This window comes from Lonchura striata, chromosome 8, assembly GCF_050655825.1.
Source record: "Lonchura striata isolate lonStrDom1 chromosome 8, ASM5065582v1, whole genome shotgun sequence".
NCBI lineage: Eukaryota > Metazoa > Chordata > Aves > Passeriformes > Estrildidae > Lonchura > Lonchura striata.
Window position 1 is genome coordinate 21,998,887 of NC_140710.1, and position 17,423 is coordinate 22,016,309.

The window sequence follows — 17,423 nt, forward strand, 5'->3', positions numbered from 1 at the left end:
ACAAATCACCACAGAGCTACAGACCAGCAATGAAGAGAGCTGAGGGCAATTTGACCAACATCATCCGTGTCGGTTCCCCAGAAGTCGATGAAACAAGTAATCAGGTCTCAAGGTACATCCCAGAGATTAGCTGCTGTGTCATTCAATTAGTAAATTATTAAAACAAGATGTTTTCTTCGATTACATTAAGATACTGGCAGCAGGGAGGGCTATTACATTCCATCGAAGAGTCTGCCTTCCTAAATTCTCTTGCTTATTAACACATCATTAACAATGTGCCACCTCAGCCAAATGACCAGTGGTCTCAGGTACAAAGTAAAGATCATTACAGAACATCACCACCTGCCTCATTTGAGCAAATCAAGTAGGTACATCTGAATCACTGACTGCACAAAAATATTCAAATGCTAGTTTTTCATCCTCAGCTTTGTGCCTTTTTGCAAGCTCATAAACCTTCTTCTGAGGAATCAACAAAACCTTGTAGAGATAGAGTTAAACAGAGAAGTTCATGAAACGAAACAATTTTTCTTTTCAAATTAACAGGACCCCAGGTAAATGATGCCTTTTAATACAGCACATGAAAATTTCAATTATGGAAATCATTATTCTAGGCATTACGTGCCATTTTATATTCCCAGCAGGATGTTTTTCATCTCATCAAGAGTTTCCAAGGCTGTTTAGTGCTCCTGTATATGCAAAACACATTTAAGGGCCCCCAAGAAGATGTGTTAATTAAAAAGCCTAGTCAAGTGGTCAGACAGATTGGAACTTGAGGATTATAGGTAAGAGGGATGAAATGAAGGCTTGGAAATTATAATTTCTCTTTCTGCGGTAACAGCCAAAGCAGCTGTTATAAACTGAGCAAATTAAAGATGTGGCTGACTGAGCCAGCAGTCTGGAAACAAGACATTGTAAAAACATAGCAAGTCATCTGCACCCCACTTTTAAAAAGCCAAAAGTGCTGACCATTTCTTTTTTACTCTCTTCCTGTTATTATGATCTGTCACAAATATCCTCCAGCTGCTACCCTTCCAGCCCTTGTTCACCAGTTCTAGTTTCCCACCCCCATCTTAGGGAGTTAATAGTAATTCCCAGGACTGTGGACAAGTGCTCCATAGTGGGAGTAGTCAGCAAACAAAAAAGGACATGTTTAAAAGAAGAGCAGGTGAAATAACAGTCTATTCTATTAAGTTCTATTATTTTTTTAATATGAGAGTTGTTCATGTAAAAACAGTCTTCTCATTGCTTCTCATGAGCAATATTTGTCATTCCTTGAGAGCTGTTTCATCTGCCCAGTACAGTCAGCATCTAGCTAGAGAAAGGTCTCCATTTATAAAAGTCAGATTGCCACCACGCTTTCCAGATACATTTATTGAGTATCTTGTAATTGACTATTTTCGGGGGGGAAAAAAAAACAAACTAACAATCCAACCCTTTTTCTTTCTACATTTTCTAGTCTGTTTTCACAAATAGTCTTAAAGGGGCTAAAAATAGTTTTTGCCATGAGCTAATGTGGCTATACGTATTTTTTCCATATCAGAAAGTGATGAAGGATCTTTCAATAAGTTACTTAAAGACCCCAAAAACCATCCCAGAACAACCCTTTGTCTTTTCTCAACAGCAGATACAGACTTCCTTTTAGAAGCAGAATAAACATTACTTGCTTTGTTTAGACAGCTTTTAGGTCAGTGTTGCCAAGCTAGAATTTGTCTCAACTTATTTTAACATAAACCTGTGGTCTATTTTTGATCTCATTTTATACATCATGAATGAATACCTCCCAATATATTTCCTCTATGTTTATTTGTATTCAAGACAAACTCATCATTTCAGATCTGTGGTAAATGAATTTTTAAGTGTTGCCATTTCAATACTACACTAACGATGCTGTTAATAATATTGCTGCATTGAAACGTTGCATCTGATTTGAGGTACACTCAAGCCCTTTGCAAACAATTATTCATTAAATAAATTTGAAAACTGTTTATGAGATTCATACCATAAATTTTTAACAGACACAAAATTGATACAGGCAAGCTGAGTACTCTATTTTTGATCAGAAATTAGTTTTAGGTGGCATGGGGCCTTTGTCTGATGCTTTTACCTGAAACAAATCAATTGCCATTTTGCATTTTCATACAAGTCTAAGAGCATGAGAGAACAGAAAAAGAATTCTAAAGGTTAAACCCCATATTCAGTACAGTCTCTCCCCCGCCCCTCTGTTATAGTGGGTATTTGAGGAGGTTCTTTACATCTCCTCCCACACAGTTTCTCTGCTTCATAAGCAGAAAGCAGCTGCTGGTTCTTTCAAGTCTAGCGGTTAGTTGACATTTACCAATAGTTTATGGTTTTCATTCTACCTTAGCAAGAAAAAGAGTTAGAATATCAGTTTTAAAGAGTGAATACTAAATCTTTATATTTCTAATCCTCCCCTCATCCCAATCTGGAGGGGTCTGCAGCCAAGATTTTTGGTGGGACTTAAGGAAGGGACAAAAACAATGCTGTGAATCAGCACAGAGAATAGGACCAATGGGTCTTGGTTTTACTGATAAAATTCTTTCCCCTGGAAAACACCTCAATGCAACTCTTGACCAGTAGCACTGATTTAATTATTTCCCTTTCTATCCCACTTTCTAAAAAACTGCTGTGTACAATGCTGGTTACATATATGACTTGACAAACTTAGCAACATTATTTAGAAACTGCCATAAAAAGAAAGAAAAATCTTGCATTTATATCTATGATATGATGTTTGATGGTAGAGATGGGAGGAATGAGAAAGGTCTAGGATGCATCACAGAAAACACTATTTTCCAGAGCAGGGAAAAGCCAGCTGAAACATACAAAGAAAGATGCTATGTCCTGCAAATACTGCCTAACACACTCATGTGAAAGGTTACCCCCTACAGTTTAACCCCCACATCCAGGCACAAGCAGACAGGCTATGACAAAGTCCTGACATCTGACTTCACTCCCAGATAAATGCACTGATATGGCTTGGTTTAAGGTTTGTCTTTCCAAAATTTGTCTTGAAAATAAGGAAAACTATTACTTGTTAAATACATGAAATTATTCTATCCAAATAAAGATGAAAAACTGTACTGTCCTGGCCACTATTTCAACAGTGGAATGCTCTTGCTAGAAATATTTTCAGATTTCCAGCAATTTTGAACTTGTAATAAACAAAATGTAGTCAGAGATGGCTCTCCTAAAAGAGAGTGAGTTTATACAAAAGGGAATCAGGAAAACAGAGGTGATCTGATAAGCAAAATTCCCCCCAAATCAGAAGGTAAAAAATGCCATACCTGTAGTTGTTAACAGCCTGCTAAAACCCCCAGTAAACCTAAACTCAGAGGTCAGTTAGCTGGTAATACAGTGTTTATTTCATAGACTTTTTCAGAGCAGAAATCCAGAGTACAAAAACCTTTTATCTGATAATATTAACAAAGAATTTTAAAGACGTAACATTAAGATGATTGTGGTGGGTACAGAAACGAACTTGGAACATGCAATTGCTGGATGGCTGCAAACTTTACCTAATGTGTTTAAAGCCACAGAAGTAAACCATCCCAGACACCTCAGCACACAGACAGTGCAAGAAAATGCCATATTCTTTTTTCCAGGTGTAGGTCAGAACATTTGAAGACATCTATGATTGAACTGGGTTTCTTCTTCCTAAATCAAGGCTTCCATGACTGAACATCCTGGAGGCAGTTAAAAAAGTCATACTGGCTCACAACATCTGCAGGAACTCGGCAGTGCAGCAGTTTGCTGCACACGTGTTAAACAGGCAGCACTAAAAACTATAAAAACAGGTCAAAGCAAAATGAAAAAGTACTTGAAATGAAGAATTTCACATCAGTAACAGGAAGAAAACATGGAGACAACCTTTTCTACAGGTCAGCAAGCTAAAAGCAGCAAGAGAAAAAGCAGTTTGCAGTAATCCACACACAATAGGTCATGAGCATTACTTCCTTTTATCATGTATTGCACCTATGGAGCACTGGATTTTTCTAAACAGCAACAAAAGCATACTTTCAAGTCCATCCAACAAACATCTGAATGACACAGCAGACTGAAAATATTTCAGAGATCAAATATACACCAATGGCTACCTCTTGTTCCCTTGAATTAAGAGTGAAGAGCAGCTTATCTGGAAAGCAGAATCTAATTTAAAAATATCTTTTCTAAATAAAAAAGGAGAAAACCACCAATTTTTAGGCAAGGTGGAAACTCAGCTGCCAACAGACTGCAGTGTCTGTTTCTTTTTGCAAAATAGCAATTCCAAAGCACATTAAAAATCACATGTAAGTGGCAAACATTAAAACATGAAGTCATTAAAATGAGGATCATGGGAGCACGATCCAAGGACCACCTTTCTTCCCCCACTGATAGAAGCTTTAAGGAAAATCAGATATATCTGTATTCAAGTACATAAAAATGATCTGTAGTATCTTAGCACACCTGCTTTTAGACAGACATTTGACTGATTTCAATTGGCATTTGTACTTCAAAAGAGGTGATGTAACAGTCAGACCAGCTAATATTTTTCATGTTTTTGCATGAATGGAAAAAAGATCTAGACACATCAGACCGATTATTTTATATTCTTTCATAGAGAGTTACTGTGGCTTTATGAAGAGGATTTTTTTTCCCCTCAAACTTGTTTACTTCTGTTTGGTTTTGAATTTTTTAAAGAAGCCCTCATGTTTTCAACATTAGATCACCATGCATAAATAAAGTAAAATAAGTATACCTACAAGTGCACAGACAGCAAGGTGTTTCTTTGCATTACTCAGTAGAATAAACACAAGAATTTTCCATGGCTCCAGAGCTCTTCAGGCAAGCATCCTCCTTACATACACATACAGTTGCTTCAATTTCATTACTAAGAGTAAACTATATCATTATTATACTTTTTTCATTACTAGACAACATGAACAATGGATCTATGCATTACTGTTAAGACTGATCAGAAACTAATATTCCTTTCTCAGAGAGATAAAAATATTTTTGAAATTTTATTATTAGACTAAAGGGAAGAATGTCTAAGTTATTTTAATTATCTTCTGGAAAAAGGAGCTTATCATAAAAGAAAGATGAGGACAACATGTAGGAGCACAATCACTTTCCAGATAAATAATCTGATCATCAAGACTTTCAGAGAAAATACCAGAAACACAGGTTTCCAGGCCCTTCTCCAATGACAGAGCTCTGACATTACAGAGGCACACCAAAACACCAGGCCATCAACCCTTCTAGGGCAGCAAGGGGGCTTTTTTTCTTTTCCTCACACAAAAGGCCTTCCCAGAACTTCCATTAAAATACGTATTTCTTCAAAATCTTCTGCTTTTCTCCCACAGAGGAAAAAAAAATACTAAGTTTTCAACCAGATGTAGTTACAGGTTTGCACAGAACTGCAATTGCAGGGGAAAAACTAACAAAATGAGGAAAAAATATTCTTCTATAAAGTTCTAGTAATACCTTTAAACATATTACAAGCTTAAATTGCATTGCATTAATTTTCTAAATTAACACAGTTGGACTTTTAGATCAAACAGAGAAGAAAAAAAAAAGACTGCAATCCAACAAAAGTGTTGTAAAAACACTTCTGTTCAAAACAGGTCAAGTATTTTCTTGTGCTTGAAGACTAACAAATAGGTTTCTCCGTGAGGTAGTCATTAGGTATTTTGTCTTTATTTTTGCTACCTTTTTTTAATGGTAAGATATAATTTCTACCTCTCTATTTAATACACTCTAATCTGTATTCCTGAGAATAGTAATTTTCTTAAGACATTTCTTTTGCTATTAGTTGTGATAGGATTTCTTTCTCTCATGTTTGCATTTTGCAGACCACAAGATTTAGAAGATCACTGGTGAAGAAAGACACTGGGCCAACCCATTCTGTTGATATGACACAAAGTACAGCACAGTTTGGTATTCCTTCCACTCTGAAGGAGTTTCACATCAGGTAGTAGGAGCTAACTTAATTCTTTGCTGTTGAATGACTACCCATTTTTTCCCCAACCTTCTCCCCTTAGGCAATATTAACATTTTAATATTCTGGAGAACGTTTAAATTACTGCTGTCCAAGGGCCACAATAAGATGTGGGAATTCCACCCAGTCTGAGGGAAGAAGGGGGCTGGTTCTGCAGATCCCCACACTGTCCCTTTCTCACAGAGCCAAGGAAAGCCCACTAGAACTGACAGGGCATGCAGAACGCAGGGAGAGGGCTAATTGAGTTTAAAAGCTGTGTAGCTGCAGTCTCATTTAGGAAATACCTCCAGGCTTGCTCAAGAGTTTAGTAATAAACCTAGACCACAAAGCAGACTGAATGTTCAACTCTACATGCCCAGAAGGGAGAGAAGATCCTTTTCTTCACACTGCTAAGCTCATGTTAGCCCCTCCAATCTTTCTCCCACAAAGTAGGATTCCAGGAATCATCACCATTTTTCTTATCCTGAAGGCAGGACTGCGTATTGTTAGCAGTTTCTATAATCTTGATTGCAAATTTCTATTACAATAAAACACCAGTGTCATCACATGAAATCAAGAATCTGTCTTGCTAAATTTTGTTAAAAAAAGTTGTTTTCAGCCTAAGCCAATTTGAAAAATAGAAATGGCCACAGAGGTTTTCAGAACAGAGAAAAATTCACATTTGATCTTTTCTGTCACAACTGGCAACTGTAGTTGGTACATGGGAAGATTTCTGCCCTAACCAACTGATCACTAAGGCATTTAAATAATCTGTAGAGATGATTTAAAATGGGATAATCCACAACCAGAATAGCCACAGTATTTAATGGAGCTATTAATTGTGAAAGGAACCCAGGATCAGGCCCCAACCCAGTCACAAATACATTGAAGAAATTTGAATAGATGTACATTTGACCACAGTAGGACATATTCTGAAATAATATCAAAAATATGGGAACAACCACAACTAAAGTTGTTCTCACATGCTTTGTTTTTACTGACTCTAAGCTTTATTAAGGTTTTAGTGTCCTATAAAAACAGCTCCATGAAACACCAGGAGAAAAACCAAAGCTGAACATCCAGAAACTCTTACATAGATACAAACTGCAGTCATGACTAGAGCAAGAAGTAGCATGATTTTAAGTGGAGGGTCTAGAGCCCACATCCATCCAGAAGCAACTGAGGGAACTAGGGTTATGAAGTCTAGAGGCTCAGGGGAGAACTTATCACTCCCTATAACTACCTCAGAGGAGGCTGCAGTAGAGGATGTCTGAGTGTCAAGTGCCCTTTTTTCCGAAGTAATGAGTGCTAGGATAAGAGAAAATGGCCTCAAGTTGCACCAGGGGCCATTTAGATTGGATAGTAGGAAAAAAATCTCCACCAAAAAGCCTGTCAAGCACTAGAAAAGGGTTCCCAGAGAAATGAAGTCACCATCCCTGGAGGTACTTAAAAGACATGCACATATGGTGCTCTGGGACAAGATTTAAATAGTAGACCTGGCAGTGTTAGGTTTGCTGTTGGATACAATGATCTCACTTGCCTTTTCCAGTGTCAATTATTAAATGAATGACAGGTTCAAATCACTGGCTGTGTTACCACATATGCTGCTTTAGATAACGGCTAATTCCTTCCTTGCATGATACTTAAAATGTCAAATATATTCTCAAATCCAAGAGGTTCTTGCAATCACCTGGACCATATGAATGCATTTAAAGATTTAAATCCATAATATAGTTTCCTTCCTAATGTTTACACACATTCCTACAGCCACAGTGAAATTATTTCTACAGATACAGCATTATCAGAGAGCCAAACTGTATCCTTGCTGTCCAACAATTACAGCACCGCTCCATAGAGCAAAACAGGAACATCTGGAATTCTGCTCTTATGAGGGCAGCTGGGACTGCACTGCTATTTCAGGAAATGAACTGTGGTCAGGTTATAAAATATACTTGGGGCTGATCACAGAAAGTTAACAACTATCCTGCTATTGAAGAAATTACTTATGTACAAGGTATAAAGAAAAATTTGCCGAAGTGCATAGTGTGCGTTCTTCTGAAACAGAAAAATTGTGCAGATTCACTCTATATTTAAATCCCATTGAGCGTGAACACTTCCCTTTCATTTCAGAAATTATTTCGTAAGTAGGAAAACAGTGTGATAACTAAGACTGATTTTACCAAACCTGCCACTAAGGAGAGTTATTTCATTAACTCATATTCTATCTAACTAGAAACAAGTTTGGGTAAATGCTATTACTTCTCTCAAGTTCTGCTTTGGTTTCATGTTATTCCTCAGAGTTTGTGGCAACAAGTGCAAGACAAATTATTAATTTCACTTCAGACAAAACTGAAAAGTACTGATTAACAGTAGCCAGGAATAGTGGCCTACATAAAATCTTTCTTTATTAATATTATTGAGTGCAGTGGTTTGAAGTGGCTTGGTTTTTGTTTAAGGGAAAAATCAAGCAGGCCGGGCTAGAGCTCAACCCACTACATTGAGAAAGAAATAAACAAAGTTGGCCAATCATACCATTTTGTACTTTGAGTGTTCTGATCAAGATTCCTTCCAAGACCAAATCATTCCTAAGATTCCTTCTTTGCACATATTGGCATCAATATTTTGGAAGAACTTGAGTTGTTCTGTGAATGCACAGGTTTAGTAGAAAGCCATTTTGATGATCACAGACTTGAAAGACTGTGTTTCTATACACTTGAAACACACTTGATAAAGAAAAAGCCCAATAAATTACTTCTGCTAAGACAGACAGTTTCTAACTTAATACAAAATTAATAAGAATAAATTATTTTTTTTCAATTCCATTTACCTTCAGTATTAAGTAGATCTATGTCTACTCTATACTCTTTGAATATTAAGTATTATTTGTTTTTAAGTGCGAAAAGAAAGGCATACCTAACTACTCACATTTGCCAGATTTCAAATTTGAGATTTGTACTTTAAAGAGAAACAACTTTGCTGAAACTCCATACCTACACCTTTAGCAACTTTTAATATTTTGCTATAGTTTAGGGAGTATAAGTTGGCTTTAAGTTTTGTTAATACTGCATGAATATTTTGACAAGAGTTCATCCACTTAGCCAAAATTGGAAACAGCTAAGTATTTGCATGGTATAGTACCAGACCTACACACAGTGAACCAGTTTAAAGGGGGAAAAAAAAGCCTAAGTGAGATTTGCAAAGGCATTCGATCAGGATAAAGAAATAATGCAACTATTGTAACAGTCTCCTGCTAGAAGTGGTGGAGCACTTTAAACAAGTCTTACTTAAACAGCATTTCTTCTCCTCCTTTGAAATATGCTCTGAAAAAAGGTTCACAATTAACATATTGTATACATTTTACAAGGTTTTCAAAGATCAGAAAGTGTTTCTGGAAAGACTCACTCAAATTTGGCAAATAATTAGAGCAAACATTACACCAAGGTGCATTAAATGTTTGACATCTGTGAGGGTACAGAAACAAGTACTTACACACAATTAAGTTCAGTAAGAAAAACTAAGTCAGATAGAATTTTAAATGGAGGCAAGAAAGAAAAAGGAAAAAAGAGAGCAAGGGAAAGGATAAGAAGTTTAAGCAGTAGAAAACATGACAACAGCCAAGTGGAAACAAATGAGATATTATAGCTAGGGTGCAGTCACAGGACTATGTGTAACTCGGTTACAGCTGAACACCAAGAGCTTCTGGTGAAACTAGTTCTGTGTGTGACTTTAGGAAAAGTATAAAGAAGCATATTCAAAAGACAATGAGCACAAAGAAAACACAGTCATGACTATTGACAATAGCGAATTCTGTACTGAATGTGTGAACAGGACATGAGTGAGGCAAAATAGAATCAGCCCTGCTTTGCCTGGGATTTTTGTAGTGACACAAGCCAAGCAATCTAAACAGCAAATGTCTGTGCTAGGAGAAGACGACATAAAACACCACAAAAACAAACTGCTTTCCTCATGGAAGAATGGTAACTTTGGACAACATTTGGCACCACAAGTTCAAAGGGTTATTTCATCTGCATTATAAGTACAGACCCAGAGATTTTACAGTATTCCTGTCTCCACACTATTGTTTTCTGTGCCATTAATGGCATTTAAATTATAGACCTGATGCAGCCATGTAGTCAAAACACCACATCACCCGATGAGACACTGTATTATAATGTCAGTGTGTCTGTGTTTTAGCTGTGCTTTCATATACTCTACTTCTCTTCAATCACCCTTTCTCTCTGCCAAAGAATAGATACAAGAGACAAGTCTATCTTTAGCTCCACAAAAAATTCTTACTCAGGCAGCTGCAACACTTTATTCATCACATATCCAAGACTCCTGTTTACAGCAATGAAATTTTTAGACTTACAAATTGTACAGAGGCAGATTTAAAAAAAACATGGAGAACTTAAAATGAAAATACAGGATATGGCTAGGGAGTCAGAAATAATATACTTCAAAGCAAACTAATTTCTAAACTACATCAGGTGGGATTCCTCATTTCTTTTGGGTTCTTTTGAGTGTTAGGTATTTTTTGTATTTACTTTCAGTAATGTAGTTCATATCTACTGAAACATTGTTTCCCAGAAGCATAATATTGTATGAATTGACCTTTACATACAGTTATTCACAATGACAAATATTGATTAAATAACAATAACTTATTCTTTGACAGCATCTTAAGAGAAAATATATTGACATTTCTAAACACTTGCATGACTAAATCTGAAACATTTCCTTTTCTAAATTGTACTACTAAAAAGCTAAACTGGTCATAGCAAGTTACTGAAGAGCTATGTACCAAATTCAGAATTTTAGCCAGCATTTAAAACTTTGTGCAATCTCAAATGCCTCAAGCTAGCTATTTCAAGGTCACAAAATTCCTGGTGGGAGTGTTGGGGGACATCTGCTCCTATAAGCTGGTCTGCTGCTTGTAGCCCTCAAATGGACAACTCCACTTAAGATGAAATATTTCAAGATGTCATGATTTTCTACTTTCTGCATATGCAATTCATCCTTTCAAGCACTCAGACTTTCAAAATATTCTCATTAAGAAAAAAAATGCACAATATTAAGTTACTAAGCTAAATTTCTTCTGTATTGGCTTATTTTTAATGCCATACACAAAACAGCATTGTTTTTTTTCTTATTAAAGGCATAATCTCAATTCAGAAAAGCTAAATATCAGGAATTCATGAAAACTGTCATGCATGTTCTACACTCGCCAAGAATATCTAGGGCACCTGAATATATTTAATGGTTCAAGTAAACTTTTACAATTGTTTCTGCTGAACAGGGGAAGACACATGAGCCAACAAGTTTCTTTCAAAATCTTGAAACTATTTTACTTTTTTCTAAATGAAAAAGCTTTTAATATCTTACTGAATACTCTTCTTTATTTCTTTGTATTTCTCCTCGATGTGGTGTGATTTATCTTCTCCTACAGTCCACTTTCTACATCATCCCAAGTTACAATGATTTGGCATTGGACAGAGGACTATGGAAGCATAACAAAACTCCACCCAGCTTTTCACGCATCCTTTCTCACAGTCAAACCACAGCAAAAGCCACCACACTATAGGCATTAGAGAAAGTCATGCATACATAGGAAGATCCCAAATGTTTGGGATTTTTTTAAGTGTCAGTAGTCAACAGGATATATTTATTATTCCTGACCTTTAGAACCGAAAGCTCAGTATCATTCAGATACAGAAGTTCTTCTCAAACAGCTGACAAATATTTAAAAGTAAATCTACTTTAAAGTCTTCTGCTGTCTGAATTATCAACAGAAGGGCCCCTGACACAGTTCAGTCAAAACTTATCAATCCACATTCAGCCTGACTTGAAATCAGAGAAACGCTGGAAGTAAGTGAGGTTGGAAGGGACCTCAGTCCTAGCCCAGTGTGCTACTCAAACCTGAGAAAAACCTGGCATTACCCCGTGCTGGGCAATTTGTCCAAATTTGAAGTATCAGAAAGATGGAAGATACCAGCCTCTCCTCACACATCAGTAATAATACAAGGCAAAATTTTATATATGTGATAAAAAATGTACATAGAACCTTATATTAGCCAATGACTGAATTGGCAGAAATATACATTTTAGCTGTAACATTTAACTATTCTTCATGACATGTATTCTTCTTTGTGAAAAGAAACAGCTGTGATATGTCAGATACTACCCATGGTAACTACTGCTAAATGCACTCAATTTAGCCTAGACCATTAGATAATAGTGTACTAGGTAACTTGGTATGATCATTGAATGATATGGATGATCCTTTGCTGATACTTTTAGTTTTTGAATCGTTTTAATCTGACCATATTTATCAATGCCTCACAAATATTTAATTTCTTACCAATTCATGTCATTCACTACAACTACCTCAAAGGCTCTTATAAGGAGTTGGTGGAGTCAGCCTGGACTAGATTCATTCCAAGTACTGATGATTTGTTCTGTCAATAAAACCAGAAAATCCTCCTTGCACAGAAGTAATCATCCTTTCCTAAACTCAGTACAGAAACTTCCATTTAACTTCACTAAGAGGGAAGTAAAGTAACATCAGGCCCTTTTCAAAACCTACCTTGAAGACATATTGTTTAGCCCAGAGCTAGCCCTGGAACAACCCACTGGTTACAAGTGAATGTGACAATCCCCCCAAAATAATCTGTTAAAAGATACTCAGTTTGAATTCTCAAAAATTTGAGATCTTCTACGCAGAGTTCTCCTTTAGTTGATTCAGTAAACTTGATCTCTGACCTTTAAATAAGGGCTAAAATACCAGATATTCTCTTCAAACATGTTCTTGAAATGATGGGGTATTGCCTGACAAACATTTCATTCATACTCAAAATTAGCTGGCTGTAACTTGTGTTTCAGGTATAGAATGAAAGAACTTACTTGAGAAAAAGTTGAATGCTTTTTACTCTACCCTGTGCTCCAAACTAGGATATCAGGTCCATTTTTTAACTTACTGGTATGCTCTATTAATGAGGCAACAGGGAATTCACGGACAGAATAGCAAGGGGACTGAATCTGAACACAAACCAGTGAGAATGATCAGTACTTTCTGCATTCCCTCTTACAAATCACACGTCCCATGTTAGACTACATATTTCCAAGATTTTCAGGGATATTAATGATTGAATGCATTCCATTTTACATCTTCTTATATGTTTTCATAAATTTTTCCTTTTAAACAGAAGGAAAACACCATTTTATTATTCAATATAGGCTGTATCACAAAGAAATGGGTGTACTACTTTTCCAATACTTGCATTCTGCCATACTTGTATAAAACACAAAATTAAATGTTTATGTCAGTATATTTTCTAGCAGATATTGGTGGAGTGGTGATAGAAATAAGCCTTTACAAAAATCAGTACAAAAATATTTTGGTTTTCCTCTAAAAAGTATTTCGTCTGTGAACTCCAGCAAACAGAAATATTTGACACTGTAAAATCCTTTTCCACTCTTGACCATCAGAGAAATGTATTATATTGTGTCTCAAAGACCCTCTTTTATTCAGACCTATTTACACTCAGTCATGTTTTTGGTGACCAAATTTTGAATTTCCTGATAACATATTTCTGTGTATTCATGAGTTACAAGTTTTTCAGCCATTTCCCTGGTTTCTCCAGATAAACTCTTTCAACTACATCTTCCAATTCTAACTTACATACAATGATAGACTGGCTGTCTGCAATACTTCATTTCTACAGACAAAAGTCCAGCTGCATGTGTTTAATCATTTCCTTGCACCGTCAAGTAGCAATCACCTATATTCAGGGACATGTGATAGGACTGAAGGGGACACAAGGAGGTAGAAACTATTCCTCTGTCCACACTTTTCCCTGCTTACCATCACTCAAATGCATAGGGTTGTAGAGAAGCTTGAAGCAGGCCTACCATATCTACGGTTTTTAAATACTGTTATAGATTTAATGATATTAAAATCAAATAAATTTGAGTAAAATTTAAGCTACCACAGTAGAAGGAGTTTCCTTATCAGTTCAATAATTACTTCTTTAATCAGATTATTAGATAACCTCTGGAGTGAACATGAATTCGCATAATCTGGGATCTGTTTTGCCGAGTTCATCCAGACTGCTCTTTTTAAACTGCAGGTTTGGACAAACATTTTTAATTATGTACCTGGCAGATGAAACATTATCAGTTTTCATTATTAAGTGCCTAAGTCTGAGATGAAGAAATATGGTGAGAATACTTGAAGAGCAAAGAAACCAAAACCAACTCCAAAAGAAAAAAGACTTTCCAAATCCACAGAAACATCTATGCCTGCATTCTGGTCCTGAAAAAGTACCTAATATAGGAAAAGGTTTCCGATTATAATTTTCCCAACCATAAGAAAAGTAGGAATCTATGTAAATCCAGTACAATGAAAATGCCAAACCTAGAAAGAATCACAAGTGAACATCCATGAAAATTTTAACAAGAAATTATATAAATAGTGCACTGAATTATCTTCAGTTTATAATTACCAGCTAAGCCACAGACCCCGTGCAATGCAACTGCCCAGCTGCCACAGTTCACAACAGAGAGAGCTCCCAAGGCTATTATTTCCCTTTTTCCAGTGCATTTCTGCAACATATTTTTGAGTTTTATCTTTAGAGTCCAGCTGGAAGCATGCTTCTGTTGCCAGCTAGTTTTCCCCTACAAACTCCCTCCCTCATGAAGGGAAAATGCAGAATGGCAGTGCAGTGGGAGAAGCAGGAAAGTAAAGGGGAGAAATACAATCAAGCAGTAGAAGTAGTAGTTCTACCAGACATGTGTAATAGGCAGCAACTTTTTAGTCATAATGACTCCTCAAATGCACCTCATCATAAGCTATTACATACCACACCTCTCACAAGAATAGGCATGTTTGCCATGTTTCTGTGCTCTCATTTTACATAAGCAACCTTTGTTCTCTCCTTGTCTCAAAGTAACAAATGAAAAATCAAATGAAAGTCAGTGAGATTCATACTACAGCACATTTGTACAAGTAGTTTTCCCAAGTATGCCCAAAAGGCATCTAGAGAAGAGTAACTAAATTAATTTCAATTACCTGATCTTCTGGACAATAAACAAAAATCAGCATAAAGTTTCAGTAATGAAGCAGTCAAATATGAATAAGGAAGCTCAAAACTCAGTTCACTTCTTTCAAAGTCAATTTAAAAGGAAAATATCTTAGGAAATCCCCACCTGAAAAGGAAAGTACTCCTTTATTAGGCCAATTTGAGTTGGTATACACAGAGTAGAAGAAAACTGCACTTTTTAAGGTTCAGCTTTGCGGATAGGAAAGGTTAAAACTCACTTACACTGAAGGTAAATTATAGCATGGAAAATAAAGGTTATCAAAGGAGAAAAACTGCCTTAAAGGTTGTTCCCACTAGTAATTCTCCATATTAATAATCTTTAAGCAAGAAATTTCTCTCAGAGCTGCTTTCCATCTTATCTCCAAAAAAGAACTTGTAAGGTACAAAAAGCCTTCTGTTTTTGTCTGTCTTGTTGACAGATTAATAAACCCTACAGTTTGCTACATATAACTACTATTTTCTTTTATATTCTCAGGTTTAACTTTCAGTGTAAGATGTACCAAAAAGTTAATTTGCATTCTAAAAATCTTTTTCAGACCCTCAAATTCATATGGTAACATTTTCAGCTATCAAAGTCATATGCATAAATACTGGGCTCATGCCTTTATATTTCCAGAATTAGAAGTTGAATCTAAGCTTTTTGGTAATGGAAACAGACTTTGGAGCTCTGGTTTACCTGCTAAACCTCTTCCTAGAAAACTATGGAGCTGGAGAAAACACATCCTGCATGCAGATTTCTTGGTTGTACAGTGGCACACCACCCAGGAGCTGTCACTCAGCAGAAGGAGCAATCTCAGCTCAGACCGATGAGGAAAGCACAACACCCAGCAAAGAATACATTAGCTTCCTAGTTAAGGACAGGAGGAGTCAACCCACAATCATTACGGCCATTTCCTAATTAGAAGGCAAAGGGGAATAGTCCTGGAAATAGGTAAGAGCAACCAAAGGTCTGAACTTCCAGATCAGATGAACACTGCAGTTATATTCCAAGGCCTGATACCCAAAATGTCCATAGAGATTTATATCTAGGCAATACATAGAGCTGCCTAAAGAGCTGCACACATAAAAATACTCTCAGAAGCCAGCAGGTTGAAGATAGTCTTCCTAAACAATTTAGGGTAATAATGAGAGTCATAGGCCTAGAACTGCAGCCTTTAAACTTCTGCTGGCCTTATAACAATATGACCAGAAACACTCTCCTGGAATTTGGCTCTGAAAACACTTTTCTGCCCACTGACAAAGAAGCAGGCACTTGTACAGCCTCTCTCTGAAGAAACCACATAGCCACCCAGGGCACAGACTTGGATTTCAAACCTAAACCCACCCCCAGCTACAAGATATTGTGATTGAGGGATGCTCCCAAATGTTTCCTCAAGAAGCAAAAAGGGCAATTTAAACATTGATTTGGCAATAGAGAATACCCCTGGTAATTGAGACACCATTTCCCATCATGTTTAGGATTTGCTCTGATGCCTGCTCAGAGGAGCAGAAAGCAGAGGGAAAGGGAACTGCACACACTGTCAGCCTGCTGTGCAAGACACGCAGAAGTGAGGCCAGCGGGGCACTTCTGCAGAGGAGGGCTCAGCTCCAGCCTGGCCCAAGCAACAGAGAAGTTATCTGGCAGATATGTTGTGGCAAGTGGCTTTGGACTCCTCCACGGTGAGACAAGCACTGAATGAGCTGCTTTAACCATTCAGATTTTTATTTGGGTGCGTGCTAATTAAGCACCTTAACCCAGCTGTGGAACACATGTAACAGAAATACAGCAGATTGATCAGTCTTACAGTAGGCTAATTTTTTTAATAATTGTTTTAAATGCTTGCTAAAAACTATCTGCATATCTTAAGTGTGATTCAAAAATTAATTCTATTTCTTCTTATACAGACAAATGGCTCTTAGCATTTTTAGAAAGGTCTCTGGATTCTATAAAGACTGGAAATGCTGTGAAGATACATTCACAATTATGAACAAATTTTTTTGCACATCTACCATCAACATTACTTTTTCAGAGTTTAATTTTAATATTAAACAATTTTAATTTTCAGCATGGCAACTGTGCACAAGCATCATCTGGGTGGTGAATGCTGGGGGTAGCTGAACTGCTTTATAGGAACTCTGCTGGGTGGTGTTCTGTGCATGTGCAAGGCAGTGCAATATCTGCCTTTGACTTGACTGCTAGTAAACCAGTTCTTTAAAACAGAGGAATTTCTAAATTCACAGAGCTAAAGGTCTGGCAAGTGAAGAACTAAATGACAAATACCACATCAGCTGAACATAAAAGCATTCCATGTAACAGAAGATACCCACACTTTGAGACCAGAGACCAGTTTAAATCCTTAACCATGCAG

At 36.7% G+C, this 17,423-nt stretch overlaps 1 long non-coding RNA gene across 20 annotated transcripts in view; it reads left to right on the forward strand.

The window, feature by feature from the left end:
- Positions 1-17,423, forward strand: part of LOC110479805 (uncharacterized) — a 61,485-nt gene that overhangs the window by 29,889 nt on the left and 14,173 nt on the right. For 15 of the 20 annotated variants that reach the window (XR_014956933.1, XR_014956942.1, XR_014956937.1 and 12 more), the window contains exon 2: positions 1-17,423. This exon is cut by the window's right edge. This is a non-coding gene — a long non-coding RNA (uncharacterized LOC110479805). The other 5 variants (XR_014956938.1, XR_014956951.1, XR_014956940.1 and 2 more) reach the window with 4 other exon arrangements.